Raw genomic sequence first — 27,731 nt, 5'->3', positions numbered from 1 at the left:
CGTTTTATGTTTTCTCAGTTTACCAATTATAACACCAGACAGGACCCCCCGAGTTCACTTGGCCCATTCCACTGTTGACTGAAAGCTGTTTCAGAGAAACGTTGTCTACCCTTCCATCATCTCCTTAGCAATAGATTCTCACCACTTAGCAATTTGCTGGTCGTTCTTTTCAAATTGAACCTAAATCTCCCCCGTTGTAATTACCCCCAACTTTTTATTCTGATCAATTTCAAACCATATCCAACTGCAAAAATAGCACAAGGGACACCCATATACCCCGTCACCTAACTTTACCAAATACTAATTTTTCCACACTTGCATTAACTTTCTTACTCTCTAAAGTATATAGAATATTGACTTATGTTTCACATATTTGTGTTCATACATTTATACATTATTAATATGCATATAAATACATATATACTCCTGCTGAACCACTTGAGAATTATTACAGACATCAGGATACTTCACCCCTAAATGTTTCAGCATGGGTGTTCTGAGAACCAGAATATTCTCTGCAAAATTCCTGTGAGTGCTAATAGAGCAGTATTAATAGAGTACCATTATGTAACACTCAGTCTCTTCACATTTCCCCAGTTGTCCCACTAATATCATTTATCGTCATTTTCTTTTTTTTCAATCTAGGATCCAATCCAGGATCGTACATTGTGCTAGTTGCCGTATCTCCTTAGTCTCCTTTAACCTAAACAGGTCTCCAGCTTTTTTTGATGGTGTTGCTGTTCTACATATTGTCAATGTTATGGAAAAGTCCGGTCTAGTTGTTCTGCAGAATGTCCTTCATTTTGGATTTGTTTGATTTTTTCTTCATGATTAGATTCAGGTTAAGAATTTTGTCAGGATATCTTCCTAGATAATTCTGTGTCCTTCACAGTGTCCTCAGGAGAGCTAGGATCTCAATGTGCTCTATTACTGGTCATGTTAAGGTAAAGGTAGTGGCTGCATGATTTTTCCATTGTAAAGCAACTTTTTCCCCTTTTTAATTCAAATACAGTCTGCACAGTGATACTTCGAGATTGCGTGAATAGTTCATTGCCTATTTTTTAACCTAGTGGTTATAGTAACAATTGATGATTGTTACCTGAATTGTTTATTACTATGTGGTTGTAAAATTCTGGTTTTCTATTTCTATCATGACTTTTACATTTATAAGCTGATTTGCTTTGTTTTTTCTTCTCCTCCTTCTCCCCTTAAAAAAATTTTTTAAAGATCACTATGTACTTACAGCACACTTTTTCAATTCAATATTATTATAATCTATTCTTATTATTATTCCTTTGATACTCAAATTGTACCAAGTTTGACCAGTGGGAGCCCTTCAGATTTGGCTTCTGTTTCTTTTTGATGTGTCCTCATCAGTTTGAGTGCATTCTCCATGGCACATCCAGACACTTCAGGCTTGTACTTTCCTGTTCCAAGAGTCTTAGCTCCTTTTAGAACTGACCTAGTTCTAAAACCTAGATCTGGACACTAAGTTTGCTCATCACTGCATGAGTGTCCTTGCTTCTAGGCCCTTTCAGTGGATGCTAGAATGTATACCCACACCCACACCCACGTGCACACACACACACACATCCCTATATGTATATGGTACTGCTGTAGCTGTATAGTATAATACTGCTATGCTGCTACCATCAATTTCATTCCAACGTCCTAGGGTCCTTCCGCTCCTTCCCCCGTTGCATATTTCTATTTCTCTTCTCCCAAGTGAGAATCCTCACACCCCACAATATCAATATATTTACTTATTTCTTCAATTCTACAGTGCACACAAAGTAGTTTTAGATCTACTACATCAATACCTCTACCAACAACAAATTTACTGTGTCAGGTTCAAAATTTCCTACAACTCTTTTTGTGCTCAGAATATATGTCTCTCAATATAGTCAGAATATTTTAAAAAATATTTTATGTGGATTAGTTCTATTTTTTCTTCTCTTATCAACTTGATAAAAGTTTAGGTTTACTTGTTTTTTTTTAATACAGTCGATTTAAGAATTTATTTTCCAATGTTGTTGAGTTCATGTATTTTTAAGTATGCAAAAACTGCTGTTTTAAACATTAAACACAAATGTTACATTACTAACTGTATGCAAAATCCAGTGTTGTCATCATATGTAAGATTGGTTTAGAAACTAAAAGAGGGAAGCCATTAATATTTTTCTTTCTTGTAATAATAAAGATTTAAATTTTTATTACTTCTACAAGTTTAGGATCAAGAGAAGTTTTTTTCAAGCATAGGAAACTACAGGGCAGTATAGAGCAAGAGTTAATAAATTGTCTCCATAATTAGATTGCCTGGGTACAAATCCTGGTCCCCACCCCACACGTACTGGTTACAACGAGGTAGAGTTTATTATTCTTGCACTGTCTTGTCCACCTCTTGTGTAAAATCGAGATACTGCAAAGTTCAATATAAGGCACTTGGCTCAGTGTCTGGTGAATCGTGCAAAAATAAATATTGCCTGTGATTTTGCTGGTGCTGGTGGTGATGCTGGTGTTAAATTTGAAACAGTGTATTCTGGATATCCAGAGTTCCTAATACTAAACTTAAGGCTTATTTTCTTGGTAACTGGGTTTTTTGTGACTTTTGTTATTTTTGTTTTTGTATTTTATTTTTCTTTCTTGGTACTTTTGATACACAAGGAAAAGTTATGACTCAGCTAGAAGTTCTGGCATAGGGAATGACCTTGTCCTTGTTTTGAAGTATCTGAAAAATAAAAATAAAAATTCCTCCTGCAAAACCCCAGTTAGTTGCTGCTGCTGATCCTGGGGCAGAATGTCTGTTGGGATGCCGAGCATTACTGCCGCTATGATCACCAAGGCATCTGCCAGAGATCTCAGGGCTGAAAACTAGGTAGGAAAGTCTGTATTATATCTAATAATAGCTCTGGAAATTTTTCTGAAATGCTTGCCAGCAACTCCCAGGCTTGAGAGGCGCAGCATACTGTAACTAAAGCAAGTGCATTGCTTCTACTCTTGCTAGTACATGTGCTGTAGTACTAACCAAAATAATAGCTAGAAATCATTTGCTATGACTTCTTTATGTTTTACTTGTAGTACTCTTGGGTTACTGTCAAGAGTAGCTAGATATATTTCAATAGATGTCCTGTATTTTTAATCCACAAACAGCTTCTTTTATACTATAGATTCATATAAACTATTGATTCCACCAGTGAAGAGTTTGGATAAGAGAAAAATTATAAATATTCACTTTCTTATCTAATCTTGTATTTGTAATTACATATTTATTTTCTAAAAGAGAGGACCCCCCCCCAATTGTTTAGACTTCAGGTGTTACAAAATCTGCATCTTTCCAATCCTCAACTACTAATATATAGTGTACTCACAGTGTAATCTTATAAATAATCACTCATTCATATGCTTAACTCATTAGTCAATCAATAATGAGTTAAATTATGGTAAAGATTACATCGTATACATTTAACCTAGTAGATCCTGTAATAACATGGCAACTTTTGCTCTCAAAAATGAAATATTAGATTCTGGCTGCCAGTTTTTTTGTACTTCATCTGTATCCTATGAGTGCTCAGAGTATTCTGATTGAGAATCTCTCCTGAGTGAGACAGAATCAGTTTATATGTTGGGCGGAACCATTACCCACAACAATAAATCAGGCTCCTCAACAAAATGTCTGTTTCCAGGACTGGAGAAGGAAATGTACAAGAGCCTGGAATATACCAGATAGCAAGGAAGCAATCAAAAAACTACTGGGATCATATAAAAAAAAGATTAAGGAACCAATCTGTATGAATTTCAAAAACGTGACTGAAATTTATTATAACACATAAAATATATTAAAATCCATGAGTGCATAATGATAGGAAAAACTAAATTCCAACAACCTTCTTGGGGAAGTTTATAGCAATACAGTCCTACCTCAAGAAACAAGAAGGATCTCAAATAAACAACGTAACCTTACACCTAAAGCAATTAGAGAAAGAAGAACAAAAAACCCCCAAAATTAGCAGAAAGAAATCATAAAGATCAGATCAGAAATAAATGAAAAAGAAATGAAGGAAACAATAGCAAAGATCAATAAAACTAAAAGCTAGTTCTTTGAGAAGATAAACAAAATGGATTATCCATTAGCCAGACTCATCAAGAAAAAAAGAGAGAAGACTAAAATCAACAGAATTGGAAATGAAAAAGGAGAAGTAACAACTGACACTGCAGAAATACAAAGGATCATGAGAGATTACTACAAGCAATTATATGACAATAAAATGGACAACCTGGAAGAAATGGACAAATTCTTAGAAAAGCACAACCTTCTGAGACTGAACCAGGAAGAAATAGAAAATATAAACAGACCAATCACAAGCACTGAAATTGAAACTGTGATTAAATATCTTCCAACAAACAAAAGCTCAGGACCAGATGGCTTCACAGGCGAATTCTATCATTTAGAGAAGAGCTAACACCTATCCTTCTCAAACTCTTCCAAAATATAGCAGAGAGAGGAACACTCTCAAACTCATTCTAAGAGGCCACCATCACCCTGATACCAAAACCAGACAAAGATGTCACAAAAAAAGAAAACTACAGGCCAATATCACTGATGAACATAGATGCAAAAATCCTCCACAGAATACTAGCAAACAGAATCCAACAGCACATTAAAAGGATCATACACCACGATCAAGTGGGGTTTATCCCAGGAATGCAAGGATTCTTCGATATACACACAAATCAATCAATGTGATACACCATATTAACAAACTGAAGGATAAAAACCATATGATAATCTCAATAGATGCAGAAAAAGCTTTCAACAAAATTCAGCACCCATTTATGATAAAAATCCTCCAGAAAGTAGGCATAGAGGGAACTTACCTCAACATAATAAAGGCCATATATGACAAACCCACAGCCAACATCATTCTCAATGGTGAAATACTGAAACCATTTCCTCTAAAATCAGGAACAAGACAAAGATGCCCACTCTCACCACTATTATTCAACATAGTTTTGGAAGTTTTAGCCACAGCAATCAGAGAAGAAGAAGAAATAAAAGGAATCCAAATCAGAAAAGAAGAAGTAAGGCTGTCACTGTTGGCAGATGACATGATACTATACATAGAGAATCCTAAAGTCTCTACCAGAAAGCTACTAGAGCTAATCAATGAATTTGGTAAAGTAGCAGGATACAAAATTAATGCACAGAAATCTCTTGCATTCCTATACAGTAATGATGAAAAATCTGAAAGAGAAATTAAGGAAACACTCCATTTACCACTGCAACAAAAAGAATAAAACACCTAGGGATAACCCTACCTAAAGAGACAAAAGACCTGTATGCAGAAAACTATAAGACACTGATGAAAGAAATTAAAGATGATACCAACAGATGGAGAGATATACCATGTTCTTGGATTGGAAGAATCAACATTGTGAAAATGACTATACTACCCAAAGCAATCTACAGATTCAGTGCAATCCCTATCAAACTACCAATGGCATTTTTCACAGAACTAGAACAAAAAATTACACAGTTTGTATGGAAACACAAAAGACCCCGAATAGCCAAAGCAATCTTGAGAATGAAAAACAGAGCTGGAGGAATCAGACTCTCTGACTTCAGACTATACTACAAAGCTACAGTAATCAAAACAGTATGGTACTGGCACAAAAACAGAAATATAGATCAATGGAACAGGATAGAAAGCCCAGAGGTAAACCCATGCACATCTGGTCACCTTATTTTTGATAAAGGAGGCAAGAAAAGACAGCCTCTTCAATAAGTGGTGCTGGGAAAACTGGACAGCTACATGTAAAAGAATGAAATTAGAACACTTCCTAACACCATACACAAAAATAAACTCAAAATGGATTAAAGACCTAAATGTAAGGCTAGACACTATAAACCTCTTAGAGGAAAACATAGGCAGAACACTCTATGACATAAATCCCAGCAAGATCCTTTTTGGCCCACCTCCTAGAGTAATGGAAAGAAAAACAAAAATAAACAAATGGGACCTAATGAAACTTAAAAGCTTTTGCACAGCAAAGGAAACCATAAACAAGACGAAAAGACAACCCTCAGAATGGGAGAAAATATTTGCAAATGAAGCAACTGACAAAGGATTAATCTCCAAAATTTACAAGCAGCTCATGCAGCTCAATATCAAACTAACAAACACCCAATCCAAAAATGGGCATTAGACCTAAATAAACATTTCTCCAAAGAAGATATACAGCTTGCCAACAAACACATGAAAGGATGCTCAACATCACTAATCATTAGAGAAATGCCAATCAAAACTACAATGAGCTATCACCTCACACTGGTCAGAATGGCCATCGTCAAAAAATCTACAAACAATAAATGCTGGAGAGAGTGTGGATAAAAGGGAACCCTCTTGCAGTGTTGGTGGGAATGTAAATTGATACAGACGCTATGGAGAACAGTATGGCGGTTCCTTAAAAAACTAAAAATAGAACTACCATATCACCCAGCAATCCCACTACTAGGCATATACCCTGAGAACCATAATTTTAAAAGAGTCATGTACCACAACGTTCATTGCAGCACTATTTACAATAGCCAGGACATGGAAGCAACCTAAGTGTCCATCAACAGATGAATGGATAAAGAAGATGTGGCACATATATACAATGGAGTATTACTCAGCCATAAAGAGAAACAAAATTGAGTTTTTTGTAGTGAGGTGGATGGACCTAGAGTCTGTTATACAGAGTCAATTAAGTCAGAGAGAGAAAAACAAATACTGTATGCTAACACATATATATGGAATCTAAAAAAAAAAAATGGTCCTGATGAACCTAGGGGCAGGACAGGAATAAAGATGCAGATGTAGAGAATGGACTTGAGGACAGGGGGAGAGGGGAGGGTAAGGTGGGACTAAGTGAGAGAGTAGCATTGATATATATACATTACCAGATGTAAAAATAGATAGCTAGTGGGAAGCAGCTGCATCCCATGGGGAGATCAGCTTGGTGCTTTGTGACCACCTAGGGGGTGGGATAGGGAGGGTGAGAGGGAGATGCAAGAGGGAAGGGATATGGAGATATATGTATACATATAGCTGATTCACTTTGTTATGCAGCAGAAATCAACACAACATTGTAAAGCAATTATACTCCAATAAAGTTGTTTAAAAAAAAAAAAACAAAAACCTCTTGATCACTTTTGGAGGGTATGAGGGCATAAACTCATTCTAAAAATTGGTTGATAAAGGGGAAGAAACAAATATTTATCCTATTTTTCCTGACAAACTGTAATTCCGACTAACCAAATAGTTGATAAGAAAAAAGTCTGCTTTATAGATGAATTTCAGCCAATAAATGCAGAAGGAATGAAAGAACTAAGCCATCACTGTTTTGCAACCCCTAATGAAATAATGAATCTAGGGAATGATCATCGACGCTGCCCAAACCATTTGGTGAAGGGTTGATTGAAGATCTTTATAAGAGATGGATTAGGCTGGGAACACCAAAACCCACTGATTACAAAAATAGACACAGTATATATTATGTAGCTTCTGATGTGATGTAGTAGGAAGTACACAATCCCAGCCATGAAATACACTTGCCAAAAAGTAGAAAATGAATCTGTCCAAGCCTGTAAGTCTAACTATCAATTTTTAAGAAATACAGAAGAAAGAGGAACATGTTATATTAAACCATGGAATCAGTCATCAAAATCCAAAATGTAAGATATTCTACAGCACAGATGACTCAGTTTCTATTAAAAATAAACAGCAAAAAAAAAAGGGTAAAACTATAAAAATTAAATTGTTTAACATATAAAGATAATTTAATATTTAAGAGACATTTCATCCAAATGTAATATGTGAACTTTGGTTCTTGATTTGAACAAAGTAACTTTGTAAAAGACAGCTTTGAGGCAGTTGGAGAAACTTGAATGTGGACAGAGTATTAGATGATATTAAGAAATTACTGACAGTTTAATGGTGTTATTAAAATAAGCTTATTTCTCAGAGATACAAACTGATGTATTTATAAATAAAATTATATAATAGCTCAGATTTGTTTTAAAATAATCTAGCTAGGGAGAAAAAAGTGGGAAGTATAAATGATACAAGGTTGGCATATGTTGATTGTTATTAAATCTGGATGATGGAGATTTGGGATTTATTATATTTTTAAACTACTTTCTCTGAAGTTTTTTCTTAATGGTAGGTAAATGTACACAGGAAATAAATGTGGGAAGTATACACTGGAGGATGTTATACCTATACTCTTATTAATTGTTTTGGAAAATGAAAAAAATGACCAGTAGAAACATCCCATTGTGACACTTGTGAAATATTAAATACAAATGTCAGAGGTAGTGGTATGCTAGTAAATGACTCTCTGAAGAAAGCCCTGATTTGTAGTGCTTGCCAGTTTGCACAATGTAAATAGGCCCACAATAGCTAATTTCAAGCTATTGGTGTGACCTCACTGAATGTGGACTTGGGAAGAGATGAGTTGCTTGTATGGCCAGCTGCATGCAGCCCACTACTCGGGGAGATGACAGAAAAGCATTAGCTTCTGGAATCAGACTCTTGGTCAGATCCTAACTCTAACACGCACTCTCTGTGATTATCTTACCTACTTTTTCTGAACCTTAGTTTCCCCTCTGTAAAATGGAGATGATAATTTCTACTACATTCAGACGTAATGATCTAATGAGACCACACATGTAATGGACCTGGTATGGTTCCAGTTACACAGTGAGTGATCTTTCATGCTAATATCCTTTCTTCTCTTCCAGTTAAAATAGAACAGAGGACTCTTGATTTGGGGTAGTTGCAGAGTTTCCGAAGAAAGGGATGAAGCTGGTCATCTTTTCAAAGGGCTTCCTGCCCAGAATTTCTATAATTAGTTAAAATTGCAGATACCAGGCACAGTGTCACAAACCTGCCAGAAGTTCACCAAACTCTAATTTGGTTGAATATTAATAGGTAGGCTGGCAAGTTAATGTGACATGATCATGACTAGAATTCGTTATAGGTAGAGGCTCTGTCCAGTGTGATCTGACACTGCAAATACACAGTAAGAAGTAAGTATTATCTTAGAGTTGACATGGTAAAAATCCTATAAATTATTTAATCTTCTCCTAGGGAATGTTAAGACACCCTGAGATGTTTTGGCATGAATAAGCATAGGGTTATGTTGGCAAACTGGAAATGTTTCCATTCAGAATTTTGATGATTGTTTGAGTTATTAATAACAGTAGCATTTTACTTTCCAAATTCTTTATTTAAGTTGGGTGATTAACCATGGTCTCAGTTAAAGAGGAATTTTTCCACTGTTTCCTGAAAATTTTATTTTCTCTGTGTAGAAACCTAAGATTAAGGTCATCACTGATTAGTCAGTAATGATGCAGTTTTCAGAATTAGTGAATTATATGCATATATGAAAATCTTAAGTTCATTATAACCAAGGCTAGAGAGAAGCTGAATTATAAGTCAAGCCCATATTTAGAAAGTGGAGACACTGATACTAAAGGCATTTGAAATGTGATTTACGTGTGTGGGGTGATGGGTTTCTAATGGGAATACAATTTGGGGCTGTATTTTCCCCTCTTTTCTCTCTTTGGAAGAGTTGCATGAATCATAACTTTACATATTTTGGATTTCTGAGCAAATACTTACGAGATAAGCAGTATACTGTATCGTCCATCTGAAGTTGACCCAATCTCCTTCGATCTTTAAAAGAACAGTTTTCCTTCAGTAAATTAAAAAGTTTGCCCCTTGGAAATTTGAACTTCCTTTTTCTTTAAAACAATGCTATTTATACTAAATTTAATTTAATGGGTCATAATAGGAATGCTTCAAGAAATAAAATGGAACAAAATAGAGTAGAAAATAGAGTGTGTCACATATGGAAAGGATCAATAGTGTCTTGTGAAACTTAGGAATCTGTTGTGTGTATATGCGTGTGTACATTCTAAGTCGTGAAGTAAAATTTATCTTTCAGTGAGTCACGGTAAAAAAGAGAAAATTTTTAAATGTTTTAAAATGTGCGATAAAAAAGTTCCTGAAAATAAAATAACTCTTCCTTTTGTGGTACATATCAAAATATATCTAGATTAACAGATCTTCTTGAAATGTTGTTGTTGCTTTAAACAAAACCACCCTGGATTTAAGGGGGTCCTAGGGGAGTTGTGAGTTTCACAATTTTGCCTGGGCCTCACTGGGACAGCAGAGATCAATAAAGAGAGGGGAGTTGCACTCTTGGGGAGCTGCACCTTCTGTCTGCTTTCATTTCTTTCTGTCTTAAGCAGGAAGGATACTACTACTTGGCCTGTCCATGTATACACATGCATATATATATATATATATGTGTAGCTATACAATTTATTATAGTAGAGTACATTTATTATATTATAGTCTTATGTACATTTATTATATTATAGTCTTATGTACCAGCCCTATTAGCTCAATCAGATTTCAAGACTTTTGAGGTCAGGAGGTTTGCCTTAAGCTCTCTTATCTTCTTGCCCAGCATGTGCTTTGCACACACAGTCGTAAGCACTTACTAAGTAATTACTATTAATAGTGGTAATTGCTAAAGTTCACCCCAACATAGTATTTGGCTATATTTATTTGTGTGTTTCTATATTTATTCATATTATACCTTCCACAAAGAGTTTACTGCAGCTTATGGCATAAATAAGAAAATAATGGCTGAATTATACCTAAAAAACCATAATATAAATACAAACATACACATTTGTAAATATATATTCCTACACACATACACACACAGTCTTATATATCATAAATAAAAGTAAAGTCAGAGGAAAAAATATAAATAATCAGGCTCTGAATTCCTTCATATTTCTCTATTTGAGCCTCATTCTGTGTCTGAACTTCCCAGTCAGCCAAGTGAAAAGGAATGTATGTCACTTACATAATTTTTATTATTAAAGAAAAAGAGACACCTGCAGGGGAAGCAAAGGTTTCTTTGTATACACAAGAACATGACTAAAAGTCATTTCTCACATGAAGTTTCATGTAGGAGACAGTGAGTGTCTGGGCTAGAAAATATCCACACCACCACTCCTGAAGAAACTGTGGTAATAGATTTTATTTCTATCACTTCTGCTCCACCAAAAAGACTAAAGTTTTGTGATAAAACCGAAAAAAATTTAAATCTGTAAAAAGACAGAAAAGTGTGATCCAATAAGATAAACTTTTGTCTAATCTAATGTTCTAAAGATATCATTTAGAATATTTAGAAGAAATTGTTTAAACAGTCCTCCCCAAGTATCACCTATCTCAACCAGATTTTTAACTAAACTGGATTGGTAGAGAGGGTACGATCACATTCCCTGTCAAGGACTGAGCCAATAGTCACTTAGGGCTGTTGGTTGAAAAAAATGCATCTGCTTTAGAAAAAGTGATGATTAGGGGATCAAATCAATATTCTTTGATGGAAATTGGCAACTTTACCAAGGTTCCTGTCTGATAAGCCAGCCACCCGACCTCTACACAAAGATGGGCTATTCTGTGACAATGTTTTGAAGGCTGGAATCCACAACATCATTCCAGAGCAGTTTCAAAATATATGGGAATAATTTTTCCTGTACTTTGCTTTGTTTGTTTTTTCTCTATATCGCTGCTAATCACCAGCTTTCATTCAATCTAGTAGTAATATTATTGTTTTGCTAGGCTTTGTGTATGTCATGGAGTCCTATTCGTTTCCATACAAAAATGGATAAAAAATTTGGGAATGAACTTGAAAGACAGAGGACCTGGCGTTTGAGGCACCAAATAGGATCATTAGAATGTTCGGGTATTTATGGATCATCTGCTTCAGGCGGGGGTGGAAGAATCACTTCTACAACTTGAGAGTTCATAGTAAACAGTATCCCAAGTAGAGATGGGCCACAAACATGGGGGTAACAAAGGAGGGTCCAGGCACCTCTGGGAGGAATCACAGGAAATCTGTGATTAAACCCAGGCTATGGGATAGAGGGTGTTGGACTGAGGCTTCGGAGTAAGTTGGGCAGCAGAAGAATGGCAAATATGGATAAGGGAAGGTATATAGGAATGATCGGGTAAATTTTACTCCTAATTTACTTGGAGGGAAAGTAGGCTCTTAAAAGTGAGAGGTGGGGAGAGTAAGGAAGAAATGATGAAATAGAGGTTCTCTGGGCTGGTTCTAGTGAACCTAAGGAGAGGTCATTTTCAGGAAAGCATGGAAACAACTACCAGGTTGCCATTTTATTTTTTAAATATGGTTGCATGTGAATCATTTAGAAGGAAAGAAAAGTTGTCTAATGGGAGGGGGTGTTTAACAGACAACTGTTTTGAGAAATAAATTTTTTGACTGTAATTTGTTTTATAATAATCGGGGGGTTAGTTGCTAGTCACAAAACTGGCTGTTTACAGCAGAAAAGAAACTTGTTGAAAAGACATTATGGAGCTCACAGACTTGCCACAAAGCCTGCAGAACCAGGTTCAGGACAATTGGAAGAAGCTAGAAACAGAGCCTAGTTTCATGCCATGGGATCCACATGGTCTTAGCCTCAAGGAAGGCTGAGAAAATGAAAATCTGACCTTTGGGGCTCTTAGTCCATTTGGGCTGGGGTGACTTATAAACAACAGACATTCCTTTCTCATAATTCTGGAAGCTGGAAGTCTGAGATCAAGGTGCGAGCATGATAAGACTCTGGTGAGAGCCCTCTTTTGGGTTGCAGACTACCAATTTCTCCTTGTATCCTCACATAGCAGAGAGCAGAGAGAGGAAGAAAGCTCTCCTGTGACCCTTATAAAAGCTCTAATCCCATTCAGGAGGACTGTACTGCCATGACCTTATCTAATCCTAATTACTTCCCAAAGGCCTCACCTACTAATACCATTGCATTAAGCGGTAGGGTTTCAACATATGAGTTTTGAAGGGACATAAACATTCAATCCATAACAGGCGCTTATAGGGAGGACCAGACTTTGCCTCCAGCCAAGACCAGTGAGGTGTGAATTCCTCAAAGAGACATAAGGTTTAGATTGTGGGCACTCCTTTCCCTCCAGAAAAGACAACTGTACTATGTCTTTTAAACCTTCATATAGTCTTGAGTTCTTGAATGGTTTTTAAAGCTGAATTCTTCAGGCCACCCTAGAAAAGGCAATCCAGTGAGTCTTCATTTTCTGTTCCAATTTACATGATGAGATTCAGACCTGCCCAGAGCCATTGCCAGTTTGAAGATCTAGTTAAGCCTCATGCATCACAATTTCTTAGTGTCGAGTGCCAACGTTTTAAGTTTTGACATCAGATTCATTCTGTTGTTGGTGCCTCGATTTTAAATGGAATAGTTGAAAATAAATCTAGATGTTTGGGATTTTACCATGCGTGTGCCGTCTGCGGGCTCCCAGGAAAGCCTCGATAGTGATGCAACTGCACAAACTGACCCTTGCAGGCGCCAGCTATGTAGGCAGATTGCACTTCGTTGGGCACTCTGCCAGCCACGCAGCCCTTTCTACAGCTGCTGCTCTTCCGGAGTGTGGACCAGTCTTCTTTCTGTCTCTTGTTAGTTGACAGTGCTAGTTACAGAGAATCATGCCAGGCCACACCGTGGCAGCTGTACAAGTGAGGACATGGAAAGATTATCCGAGGAGTGATTTAAAATTCTTATTCTTATATATGTAGTTTAAAATGATACAAGGTTCTGAAAATGCAGAATAAGAACATAAATAGCTCCTGTAAGTTCTAAAATACGGGGTTGGGACCAAAATAACTTCTGTAATCCTTCCTGGGAGCATGCCCTCCCAAGTCATTCTAGCCTAAATTTAGAAAATAAGGCTTATATTTGACTTTGGTACCTCTCTGAGTTATTCCAGGAAGGTTTTTTTAAGGAATGTTTCAGCATCATAAATGCCACAAAGTATGTGCGGCAAAAAGCTGGATTTCATCTGCATATCCTGAAGATAAATCCAGGAAACTCCATGGGCTTATTTTTTAAACCAGCCCGAGCTAGGCTGAAAGATGTCAGGGTGATGATACATCTGATGGTGATAACCCTGAATAAGTTCCAGGATGGGCTGTTTTATTACATTTTTATTAATAGTTACACGTCTTGAGATCTGATTCATTCCTATTCACGGGTCTTTGAGCTTTTACTTATTTGCATAAGTGCTCAGAACCATGCTAATTTTTTTCCCATTTTATTTCAACATATTTTGTGTTAAGAGAAAACAAGCATATAGATTTTTGATAAGCAAATGTTGGCTCAACTGATGAGCTGTAGCTTGTAGCTAGAAAGTTACAGCTTCGTATAACCTGGAGAAGTGGATTCCCTGGCGGTCCAGTGGTTAGGGCTGCATGCTGTCACTGCAAGGGCCTGGGTTCAATCTCTGGTCGGGGAACTAAGATCCCACAAGACGCGCGGTGCGGCCAAAAAAAAAAGTGAAGAAGCTAAAAATCCTGATAATTCTGTGGCTTCAGTCTTTTTTTTTTTTTAATTAGTTTATTTTATTTTTGGCTCTGTTGGGTCTTCATTGCTGCGCGTGGGCTTTCTGTAGTTGCAGGGAGCGGGGGCTACTCTTCGTTGCAGTGCACAGGCTTCTCATTGCGGTGGCTTCTCTTGTTGCGGAGCACGGGCTCTAGGCGCAAGGGCTTCAGTAGTTGTGGCACACGGGCTCTAGAGCACAGGCTCAGTAGTTGTGACACACGGGCTTAGTTGCTCCGCGGCATGTGGGATCTTCCCAGACCAGGGATTGAACTGTGACCCCTTCATTGGCAGGTGGATTCTTAACCACTGCACCACCAGGGAAGACCGGCATCAGTCTTTCTCATGTATAATTTTATAGTTTCTGTAAGATACAGAGAAACTAAACTCACATCATTTTGTCAAATTGAGAGTAACATTTATCAAGAAACAAGTCTTTCTTACATTTTCATCTGTGGCCTAAAAGAAGACGGTAGGTTTTCATTTTGTTTCTGAAGTGATTCTTGGATTTTCAGGTTGCACTGCAAAGTGAGATGGAAGGTATGAATTGGAGGTGATCCAAAACACAACCCCAAAAGGGAAACCGAGAAGCAAAACTCCATGTGGAGCCCTGTTCCTTGGCTGCCCTTTCCCCTACACCAGCTGTAGCTTCCTTCCCTCTTCATTGGAAGGAAGTAAAGGAAGGAAGGGGAAGAGAAAGGGAACTGGCAGTAGTGTGATGGCACCAGCTGGCACTGGCTTGGGAGAGCCAATTGTGTGCATCTCTTCCTAAACTTACACTAAGTAACATGTTGATAGCTTAAAATCAGCCATGGTGGGCATATTTACACCATAAAAATTGGCAGTGCTACAAATCAGGGCTCCCTGTCCCCCAAGAGTAGGTTGTTAACATTTACTAACATTCCACTGGTGACCTGCTGCTGAAGGGAACTTTGTTAATCACAACCTTATCATTATTATCACTTCCTGATTCTGACTTGTCAGTGTAGGTGACATTTCTAACAACCTTGACTATAGTCTGTCTTATCCAGACCTTTGTGTACTAGAGATACGTAGAATTGGAATAAAGTGTTCTATTTAAAAGTTATTCAGGATGCATTTGTTTCCTGTGTAATTTTACCTTGTTGAATTTCTCAATGCATTGTTAGTTATCCTTTCACACCCAATCCTCTTTGTTTTTTACTCCATTTTCTATTATCCTGTCTTGATTATTTAGTCTTCTCAGCATAGACTGACATTTTATGAAATATTCAGATGTACACTGCCTAGTTAGTATGATCCAAGCCATCAGAGTATTATAGACTCAATTCAGCAAACACTGATTGAGTATCTTCTTCACCTGAGACATCATGCCAAAGAAAATAAGGCACAGTACCTAGTCGCAAGCAATATAAAATCTAGGGAGAAAATCAGACATGTACACAGCTGAGACTAATGTAGCGCATAATGTGAAAGATGATATTAGAAAAAGTAAAGAAAAATGCAAGCTAGACCACAAAGACTAGAGGTTATTTCTGACTGCAGAAACTAGAGAAGGCTTCGTAGAGACAGAGACATTTTTAACCAAGTCTTAAAGAACTGGTATGCATTTTAAAGCTCAACTCTATTTATAGTTTTTATGAATAGATGACTATAATGTTCATGCTAAAATAATTTGTGGGTTAGTTCATATTGTTTACTGATCTGCCAAAATTAGCTTTTTGTCATGGGAGTCAGGAAAACTTAATAAAAATAAGATTTTAATGGCATAAATATATGGAATTGTTACTAGATTTAGCAGATGACAATGCAGAAGATGCATTCTGGTCATCTGTGGTCCTGCATAGGTTATACTCAGAGCACTGTTTATAGAACATTTTTAATAAAAGCTCCCAGTTACTGAGGATTAATTAGGTCAGGGACTTTTACATGTACAATATCATCAAAGACAAAAACCAGAAAAGTAAGGAAATTGATTTTATTCAGGCTATTGCAGTAGGGAGAGTACCCCAGATCAGAGTATGTCTCTGCAGAGTGGTTTTGCCTTAGTCTTTATAGGAAGGAATAGACAAATTAGAGATGGGGGGATTTACGATTGGGGTTTGCAACCAGGGAAAGTCTCAGTCAGGTGAATGGAAAGTGTTTTTCTCTGTGTCTAGCTAGATTCAAAGGGAAAGCAATTCTAATCTTGGCTAATCATTCATGAAACACAGAACAGGAAATTGGCTAGTCAATATCGAAACCTCACAGTTACTCTGAAATATACTATTATCAGCATTTTTAAAATTCTTTTTAAAAAATCAGAAACTGACATTCAGAGAGGTTGAATGTTGCCAAAGCCACATGTCTGGTAAAGAACTAGAATTTCATTCCATATCTTTCTGTCTCTGACTCTCCTTTTATTATGCTACAACACTCACATTGTACTGAATGAATGCTTTAATAGTAATTTTTAAGGTTAATGGAACTCTCATTTGTTGTCTATATGTATGTTTTCATGCATACTACCTAGTTTGGAGAGAATAGCCTTCAAAGAACCAGGTGTAAATGTTTAGAATTGATAGAAATCTGTTCAAACTGGTTCATATTAAGAGTGTGCCTCCTTCCCCATAAATAATTCTACGTTTCAAGTGAATGAGTAGAGAAAAATTTGGGATTGTATCCTAGTGGCTTCATATTTAGCGATTGTTCTTGCTATAAATCAATGAGTTTTATCATTGTTGTTTTTTCACCTCTGCTCTGTGGGGCTGTAACAGTTTTAAGGAGGTGCTTTGAGATTCTCACAGAGGTTCTTGGCTGGATTGAAGGTCAGAACAGAAATCAGGTAAAGATTGGTAACCCAGCTTCTGCCAGAGCTTTTGGGTTATACATGTTGAACATCAAAGTAAAGGTCACTAAAAAGATAGCTAAAATGTGAAAACTACTGACCTAATAGAGTAAATTATTTCTATAAAACAAATGCTAAATATATTTTGCTGCTGGAAACCTGTGAGTCCCTGAGTTTATTGGCTGTTGCCAGCTTCCCAGGACCCTTGCTGTGCTTTTGATATTCACATCAATGCAATGTTAAGATGCACCTGAAACGTTCACAGCACAGCAGGGGAATCTAACCTGGCTGGCCTGAATCATTTGGCATCTATTTCACACTCAGATTATTGTAGTAATTATGAGTGTGATGTGATAATTTGTGGTTGAGTTTTGTCCTGGGGCCCAGCCATCCAGTTCTTTTTTTTTTTTTTTTTTAATTATGTTTTACTTTTATAATATTGTCTTAGTAAACAGACCAGGTGCTGTTTCACAGTAGCTACATAATATATTCTCTGAACAATGAAGCAAAAATTAAGCACAAAACCAAAGCCACTACCCTTCTGGCTGTCCTGCCTTCCTGAGCATGGTAATTGTGACTGTTCTAAGTGGAAGGGAAGAATGAGCAGGTTACACTTAGGATCTGGGGGCCAATGAAGCCAAGATATTTAGGGGTACTTTGTCATTGCTGGCAGTGGGAGTGTGGACTTTGTGACTTAGAGGCAAGAAAGCCCAGTCTGGTGCTTTCCTGCTTCCCCCCGTCTCCCATCCAGCATAACCTGCCTTTCCCCTACCCCATGTATCATTTGTGGAAAAGCTCAGGCAATGAAAGGAGATACTGTCATTAGTTTTGATTCCCTGTAATCTCCTAGTTTTAGGAGAAGAGTGCCATGGTCAGAGGAAGATAGCAAAATAAAAATAAAGAGACAAATTGGCCAGAAGATACTAGAAAATAATATAAAATGAATATAGGAACTATGAACTGTATTTACCCACTGGAAAGCAAAACAAGTGAATTATTTGTGTGAGTCAAAGTTTCTAAAGAAAGGTATTTTGGAGGCATTGAATCGTAGGAAACTGTTGTAAAAGAAGTTGTGGATGTGGATAGACAGGAAAATGGAGTGACATTCAGGTCAGGGGAAGCTGACAAAAGCTTAAGGTAGGAATGAACCACAGTTACTGACTATAGAAAGGTATGTTGAGATGATAAATAAGTCAGACAGAGAAAGACAAATATCATATGATATCGCTTATATGTGGAATCTAAAAAAATGATAAAATGAACTTATTTACAAAATAGAAACAGACTCAGAGAACGAACTTATGAACTTAAGGTTACCGAGGGGAAGGGTCGGGGGGGATAGGTTGGGAGTTTGGGATTGACATGTACACACTGCTATATTTAAAATAGATAACCAACAAGGACCTACTGTAAAAATAAATAAATAAAAATAAAAATTTTAACAAAAAATAAAAAGAGATGATAAATAAGCAGGCAAAAGTTAAGAGGTTGGCATCAGTACATTTTGCTGTTAAAATTATAATCATTGGTAAACTGGTATCAGTCTTTCTAAGGCAAAGATTAGAAATTTTTATGATTCTTCTTTGATAAGGTTCTTTGGAATTTGGAGTGATCACCTTCTCCAGCTGGAATAGTCAAATCTGAGTAATATTCAGTAAGCAGGAGAAAGAAAAGAGAGAAACAGAGAAAAGTGTTAGTGGAGGGCTCCTAGCGTAACTAATACTAACTTTCCTCCCCTTTTAGGGGGAACAATTTCTCAAAATTCTTATGAATAGATTCTTTAGGGCTTCCCTGGTGGCGCAGTGGTTAAGAATCCGCCTGCCAATGCAGGGGACACGGGTTCAAGCCCTGGTCCGGGAAGATCCCACATGCTGTGGAGCAACTAAGGCCGTGCACCACAACTACTGAGCCTGCGCTCTAGAGCCCGTGAGCCACAGCTACTAAGCCCGCATGCCACAACTACTGAAGCCCACGCGCCTAGAGCCCGTGCTCTGCAACAAGAGAAGCCATCGCAGTGAGAAGCCTGTGTACCACAACGAAGAGTAGTCCCCGCTCGCTGCAACTAGAGAAAGCCCACACACAGCAACGAAGACCCAACGCAGGCAAAAAAATAAATAAAATAAATATTAAAAAAAAAAATTCTTTGATAGTTCTCAAAGTGAGGTTTTCTGAACTAGAGCATCAGCATCGTCTGGGAAATTGTTATAAATGGCAATTTTCAGGCCCCAGACTAAGCCAACTGAATCAGAAACTGAGATAGAACCCAGCAGCCAGTGTTTTAATAAGTCCTTGTCTTAGTCCATTCAGGCCGCTATAACAAAAATACGATAAGCTGGGTGGCTTTCAAACAACAGAAATTTATTTCTCACAGTTCTGGAGACTGAGAAGTCCAAGATCACTATAGATTCAGTGTCTGGTGAGGTCCCACTTCCTCACAGACTGTACCTGCACAAGGCAGAAGGGACTAGGGAGTTTGGGAGGGAGGGGTCTCTCTTATAAGGGCACTGATCCCAATCATGAGGGCTCTGCCCTCATGACCTAAGCATCTCCCAAAGGCCCCACCTCCTAACACCATCACCTTAGGGGCTAGGATTTCAAAATAGGAATTTGGGGCCAGGGAGGACACAGCATATAATATATAGCAGCGCTACTGCCTTAAAGTATTTGTTTTCGATATGAAAAAACTCCAGAAAGTAGAAGGTTGGTAACTTTCTCTCCTAAACTCCTTTTCTCAAATTATTTACAATACTCTGATTAAACCTAGGAGAAAAAGTCCCAATTAGGTGCTAAGCCTTTTACACATACAAATCTCTGTCTGAAAAAGAGAGGTGTGGCTGGGCTGTGGCTCTACAAAACAGCAGCTGCAGGAGCACCCAGCTGGGCTGCATCAGGACCACATCAGTCCCTGCCCTGGATGTACAAACTCAGGGGTGATTTTTTTTAAAAAAAATCAATTCTTAATCTGAGACTCAGAAGTGTTCTATTTGACAGAGCCTCAGAAACTCAAATCATTATGTCCAGAATGAAAAAAAAATAGCTAGTGATGCTGAACTTTAGATCTAATAGAATTTAGTAAACATTTATTAAATACACAGAGATAACTGGCAATTACAACCTTTAGGGATCAAATAAGTATGGTAAAGGTAACAGACACCAAGCTGAAAGGGAAAAGTAGACATATGAAGGTGTTTGGCACTGGATGGGAGAAAAGCTAAGATATGGCTTTTTGTCACGAGGAGGGAGAATGAGAGATGAGAGTCATGGCAATGAACAGGAGTCAGATGAGAGGAGTGGGAGTCCAGGGTGAGGCAGAAGAGTTACTACCCATGAAGAGGGACATCTTCCACTTAGAGTCATGGTCAGTTTGTTTTCATTTAAGCATTATAATAAAAATGGATTGATTCATTAACATATGACTCAGAGAAAATAGAGCTAAGAATAGCCATAAAACATAGATATCCTTGCAGTACTAACAGCTAACAGTTTAAGTTTTCATTATGTGTCAAGCACTGTAGTAAGTACAGTAAGTAACCCTACATACGAACCTTCAAGTTGTGAACTTTCAAAAATGCGAACGTGAGTTCACATGTCGAATCACATAAGTTAGTTCACATGTCTGGCGTACATTGTCACATGCGTGCATCCTCTACAAGTGGTTGTGCTTTTGTGTACTTTACTGTACAGTACTGTATACAGTACAGTAGTAGAGTATCTTTATTTCAAGCCCAGGATGTCAAGCGTAAAAGCAGTGGTGATGTAGCTGGTACTACTGTACTTTTCAAGGTACTGTACTGTAAGATTAAAAATGTTTTCTTTATTTTTTGTGTTTGTTTTTTATGTATTATTTGTGTGAAGAGTATTATAAACCTATTACAGTACAGTACTATATAGCCAATTGTGTTAGTTGGGTACCTAGGCTAACTTTGTTGGACTTATGCACAAATTGTACTTACGAACGTGCTCTTGGAACAGAACTCATTCGTATGTAGGGGAAGTACTGTATTCTCATTTGATTTGAAGATAGCTAGTAGAGAAATGGTTCTCAAACTTTAGCATGCATCATCATCACCTGAAGTACTTGTTAAAACACAGACTACAGAGTGTCTGATTTAATGGGCCTGGGATGGGGCTTCTATTAAGTGAGGGCTCTCCAAAAAGCAGAACCAATAGGATACATATAGATCTATATGAGGAGATTTATTATAGGAATTGGCTCACATGGTATTGGAGGCTGAGAAGTCCCATGATCTGCCGTCTGCAAGCTGGAGACCCAGGAAAGCTCGTGGTATAATTCAGTCCTAGTCTGTAGACCTGAGAACCAGGAGCTCCAGTGTCCGAGGGCAGGAGAAGATGAATGTCCCAGCTCAGGAAGAGAGAGAGAATTCACCCTCCTTCCTCCATCTTTTGTTCTATGTGGGCTCTCAACAGATTGAACGATGCCTGCCCACATTTAAAACAGCAGATTTTCTTTACTCAGTCTACTGATTCAAATGCTAATCTCTTCCAGAAACACCCTCACAGATACACCTCGAAATAATGTTTTGCCAGCTAACGGGGCTGATAAAACATTACAGGGCCCCCAAATTTTCATTTCTAACAAGTTCAAGGCTGATGTAGATGCCACTGGTACAGGACCCCAGTTTGAGAACCACTGTAAGAGAGAGTACTTCCAAATGAGAATTCCTGGTAAAAACTCTTGTGGTCTTTGGAAATTCCTTAAAATTCAAGGGCAAGAATCTAACCTTGCCCATTTAGAAACAAATTCAGTGACGTATAGTAGCATGGTGAGTATCACCCCTTCATCAGGTCTTTCATATATGAAAACTCTATTCAGCTGTTTCTGTGTCTCTATGACAACAGTAAAAGTGTAACAAGGAAAGAACAGCTTCTGAGTTTGTCAGCTAAAAATCTTAAATGTCCAAATGATTGTTGGTAGCAACAGAAGGGACAGTCAGACAAGGTCAGTTGCATCCAATAATAGGCATAACACCTACCACAGAAGTCTAATGTGTGACATTTCTTAAGTAGGACAAATACCAGAGGAGGATGTTGATGCTACTGGCAGTTTTTATGAATTATACATGATGCACTATTTTAAAATTCAGTGGAAAACTGCCATTTACCCTCTATAATAAAAGGCATTATATGAAAAGTGAAGCGCTGGGTAAGAAAACATGAGAAGCTACCAATATAATGGATCTTAAGCATACTTCTATTTGCACTCTAACACCTGACAGAAGACAACCAGGCCTTTAAAAAAGGAAGGTTGGCCTCTGGGAACCTAATAGAAGCTTTCCTGAACTATATACCTCAGGACTGTCCATCCATGCTTCCAAATCAGCAACCAATTTCTGAAATGTAACTCTTAGATTTAATTGACTTTTGGCTTTAACCCCTCGATGCTGGGGAAGTATAAATGTATAGCTGTATTTGGCATTCAACGTTGTCTTAGTCCATTTGGGCTGCTAAAACACAATACCATAGACCGGTGGATTTTAAGAACAGAAATTTATTTCTCACATTTCTGGAAGCCAGGAAGTTCAAGATCAAGGTGCTGGCAGATTTGGTGTCTGGTAAGAGCCCACTTCTTAAGTGGCTGTCTTTTTGCTGTAACCTCACATGGTGGAAGGGGCAAGGGATCTCTCTGGGGTTCCTTTGATAAGGGTACTAATCCCATTCAGGAGGGCTTCACCCTCATGACCTAATTACTTCCCAAAGGCCCCACCTCCTCATACCATTACCTTGGGGGTTAGGATATCAACATATGCATTCTGGGGGACATAAAAATTCAGCCATTGCAACATTCATTTGTCAGTCACCAGAAATACAGAAAACCCAGTGCCAGACAATGTAATCCAGCTGAAAATTATGCATGTTAAAATTAGAAAATTTTACCATGACTGGTAAAAATTACCAAAGTCACCTGGGAGAATTCATTCATTTATTACTCAGTCAGTAGATACCTATTGAACACTTCCTATATATTCCAGGCATTGTTTAGATTCAGGGGATAGAACGGTGGAAAAAAAAAAAAAAAGAGAGAGCGAGAGTGAGAGAGAGAGAGAGAGACAAAGCCTTGACCCTCAAGGAGCATCCATTGTAGTTGTGGTGAGTTTTGTCTTACTCTTTGCCTTCTAGAACCTTGATATGTAAAGGACCAACAGTGTGGGTGTCGCTTGGGAAGCAGTGAGAAATGCAGCATCACAGTCTACACCCCAGATCTCCTAACACAGAATCTGTATTTTATTTCACAAGATCCCCAAGTGATTTGTATCCACATTAAAATTTGAGAATCACTGCTGTAGAAAACAGAGCCTGAGGCAAGGATTAAAATTCTGATTTTATTTGAGAGTACAAGCCCAGGGGATTACACATAAGGGGAAAGGGAAGACAGGCAAGGGCAGCTGCAAAGCAATGAGATTCTGTGCTGGCTGCTACGTCAAAATGAATCTGGAAGGGGCACAGCAGCCCAGTCAGCAGGTAGGTTGACTCAGCAAGTGGAATTTCTTCTCCAGAAAGATTCACACCAGGATCCCTCCTGACCTTTGCTTCATGCTGATTGAGGTTCACTCCACTGAGAGTTGCCACCCCTGTACTTCTGGGTTACAGTATCCAAGCCTGAAAGTGGAGGGGTGGGTACAGACCAAGAAAGAGAAAAAGAAGGGAGCAGTTAAGGTTTAATAAGAAGATAGGAAGTTTGTGTCTCAAGACAATGTATACAGAAAATTCCATCCAGATAAATTAGTAAAAGAGAATAGAAATGACATTTATTTGTCAGCCAGCAGAAACACAGAAATTTGAATGTTAGAATTTTGAATGTTAAATTTTGTCATCATGGGTAGCAGTTACTGAAGTCTTTTTTAACGTTTACTAGTCACTCTCTGATTCCCTGTTTTATGACCTTCTATTGCTTTGCCAGCACTCAGGATTTCTACATACCTATTATTTTACTAGTTCCTTCCCATCCCTAGATTTTTAGCCATCCCTAGATTTCTCCCCCATATTTATTGATAGCTCTGGTGCATTTATCAATACCTTCTGAGTCTCAAATATTCAGTTTCAACCCTACTCACCCCGCCTACTGGCCCACACTATACACATGTTTGCTTTGATGTCATCGTGCCCGTATCCTCATCTTTGTACAAGCCAGAAACCAGATCCAGATAGACCAAATAATCTGGGTCAGTAAATTTGAGTAGGTATCAAAGGAGAAGACACAGATCCCAGAGTGAGACAGACCCAAGACCCAGCAGATACCACTGCACATACTCTGCCAGGTGTGTGCCCTCCATGAGTGCTTCCATCATGAGAAACTCTCATTCAGGTCATCCAGATTCTACTCTGTCTAGAATCTATGGAAACTATGAAAATGAGACCAATACCTAAATGCCATAAGTAGTTATCCCCAAGCAATGGAAAGATAGATTTTCATTTTTATCATTTCCTTTACTTTTCAAAATTTCTCTGATAAAGCTGTATTGCTGTTATAATGAGAAATAAACTCTTCAATTATTTTTATAAAATAATCTATTTTGTCAAGGAAACTGTTTTAAGAACAGATTAATGAAAAACCAGAATGACATGGAAGCCATTAAATTTTAAATTATTTGCATATTTTATAGACACTCAGTAAATCTCCTTAAACTGCAGTCTACAGTTTGAAACACTCTAGATTCCACAGCTCTAAAAACCTTAAGGAGGAAGTCTTTTTCTCACAGCAAAAGAGAAGAAATAGATGAAGAATCAGAAATCAGAAATTGTGCTTTCTGAAGGCAATACTGTACAGTCAAATGTCTAATGAGGCATTTCTTAAATGTCTGTGACTCTCATGTACTGGTGAAACTACTACCCAGCCCTACAGTAAGGAAAAGAGCCATAAAAAATGTCAGTGTGTGATGGTGGTCAGCACTAAAGTACAGACACCTTTTAAGGAGGTGTCACAGTGTCACAGGATACTCTTAACTGTTTTTATTTTCCTCTGAACAAGGAGAGTCCTTTTCAAATTCTACTTCAGGTTCTAACCTCAACTTATAGGCTCCACAATTAGCAGAAATATGTTTTCCACTAGTTGAACATTTGATCAATTTTGACCAGCACACCAGAGGTAATTTTGTATAAATGTTAATAGACATAGTTAGTTTATTCCTGTGAATTTGTTGACTCCCAGCTACTACTTATACTTCTTATGCTATTACAGAAAAACAATCATCTCTACTCAGATTTACAAAATAATGGATCCTTATTTTCCAAAGAGGATTTACAAATCAGTTCAGAATTCATTGGTACTAAAAAGCCTCCTAACCCAGATATTAATGTTCTCTTCAGAAGATTTCATAGACCTTGGGATAAAATTCCTGTGGAGAAGAAGGAAATGTTGGCTTTCTCACTGTGTTTGCAGCCCTTATTTACTTGGACACTGGAGGCTTCAGGGCTCTAATACCATTGATGTTTACTAGGTATAACCAGTTCATTCACTTGAGGATACTATTCTTCAGTACATGAATTTGTAATGGCCATTCGGACTCCCTGTAATAATTAAGCTTATTTAATAATGTATGAAAATAAATGCATCTTAAGGGATAAGGAGTAGGATTCCTGACTTTTCACATTGAACCAAATCACTCAATAAGTATTCATATAGGTACCTGCCAGTGCACACATTTTATAAGCATTGGGACCAGTTGTCACCCTGTTGGTTAAACAGCGGAGTGTGATATTCACTTTGGTAATCCAACATGAATGACTGCTTTTAGGTCCCACCTTCATGACTGACTACCCATAAATACACTTTAAATCTAAGACCATCTCTTGGTCTCTTCCATTTGGGAAAAAAACCCTACTTATTAACAATTAGTAATTCTAATGAAATTTTCAGTTGTTTCATGTTTAGAAAATAACTCTTCAGTTGGTAGATAACTTGGGTTGGTTTATAAACCAAAGCATATGACAGATGAAATAACGCAAGAAGCAGTATGTCTTGATGTCCTATTTTAATCAGAAAGTAGACATCACAGAATAAAGAATTATAAAGTATTTCTAGTCAGCCTAAGAGTGATATGTGGTAGAATTAAAATATTTATATATTTTTAAAAACCTATTACTAACATATTAAAATAGATTGCATTTTAAAAATTTTACCGTATGCTTTAAACATGCTTCTATCAGGCACTTGAAGTGGGGAAAGGGGCTTTGTTATATTAAAAATATGTTATACTGTTACAACAGATATGGAGTTGGAAACAAAATGTGAGTACTTCTTAAAATATGCAATGTAGAAAACAAATCACTTCATAATTATGTACCTTGTATGAGAAGAAAATACTATTCCCTTGTGCTACTGAATATAAACTGTTTGGATTCAGTTAAAAGGTGTGTGTAGGCTCAGTGACATTTTACAATTTTAAATGTAATAGTACTCTTTGGAAATACAGTTTGAGACATTCCCTCCAGAAACCACAAGGGTATCTTGTGACAAGGATAGTATTTATAAGCAGGCAAGAAAAGTTTCCTCAAAAACAATCTTGCTCTTTTACTTTGCAACAAATTAAAATATGTATAGAATAAACCCTATAATATAGTTATGAATTTTTACAACATACAAAAATATTTACTTTGGAAAAACTTCTCCAAATACTAAGACCTACTGGTTTATTATTTGCATTTGAATTTATATGATGAACAGAATTCAAAAACAATTACCAACATAAATACTTTTTAATTGTAGGAATAGTCGATGGAAGTTGTGGGTTCCAGCTAGTTATTTCTTGTCAATTAATTCAGAAGTTCTGGATAATAGGGCAGGTGTTTTACTGGGACAGAATTATTTTTATTATTTCTTTTCAGTTCCACCCTTTCTTTAGATTGCTTCTTTTTCCTAATAATAATTAGCCCTTTCTTAGAAATCCATTTTTTTTAATTTACACTTTTTTAAATAATCTGCCCTAGACTTTTAGGTTTTTATTTTATTTTTTTTGGCCTTTTGGCAGTTTTTCTAGTTGGCTTTTACATTTATTTGAGAGCAGAGTCTCTGTGAGCTCACTTTGCCATCTCCCACAGTGCCAATCCTTAGAGAAGGCTTTCGATAAAAGAGTTCTGAGTGGACTCAGCTTTAAAACACATTACCACAGAGACATTTTCTGAAGAAAGACTCTCATTTAATTTCTGATAAATATTGGTGTGTTTTGTAGAATTGTTTTACTCCCTCATAAATAGAGAGTTATGTAGTTCAGGTGGGAAGGGAGTAAGGATGAAGTACTGGACTAAGAAGAGCTGAACTCCAGTGGCGGCTCCATCAGTGACTACCCCTGTGAGCTTTTCCAAGTCACCAACCACTGTCATCCTGCCTTTACTTGGCCTGCCTCATAGAATTGTTGCTACAATCGCATGAGATAATGTATGAGATAGCACTTTGAGTACTAAAAAGCACCATAAAAATGGGCAGTATGATTATACTATGTCTTT

At 37.4% G+C, this 27,731-nt stretch overlaps 1 protein-coding gene across 7 annotated transcripts in view; it reads left to right on the top strand.

Moving 5' to 3' along the window:
• The window catches only part of ZNF385B (zinc finger protein 385B), a 422,990-nt gene that overhangs the window by 241,960 nt on the left and 153,299 nt on the right, over positions 1-27,731 (top strand). The window lies entirely within an intron of this gene.

The sequence above is a fragment of the Balaenoptera ricei genome, chromosome 7 (genome assembly GCF_028023285.1).
Source record: "Balaenoptera ricei isolate mBalRic1 chromosome 7, mBalRic1.hap2, whole genome shotgun sequence".
NCBI classification, from domain to species: domain Eukaryota; kingdom Metazoa; phylum Chordata; class Mammalia; order Artiodactyla; family Balaenopteridae; genus Balaenoptera; species Balaenoptera ricei.
The sequence above is the reverse complement of the archived record's forward strand: the minus strand, read 5'-3'. Positions and strand labels throughout refer to the sequence as shown.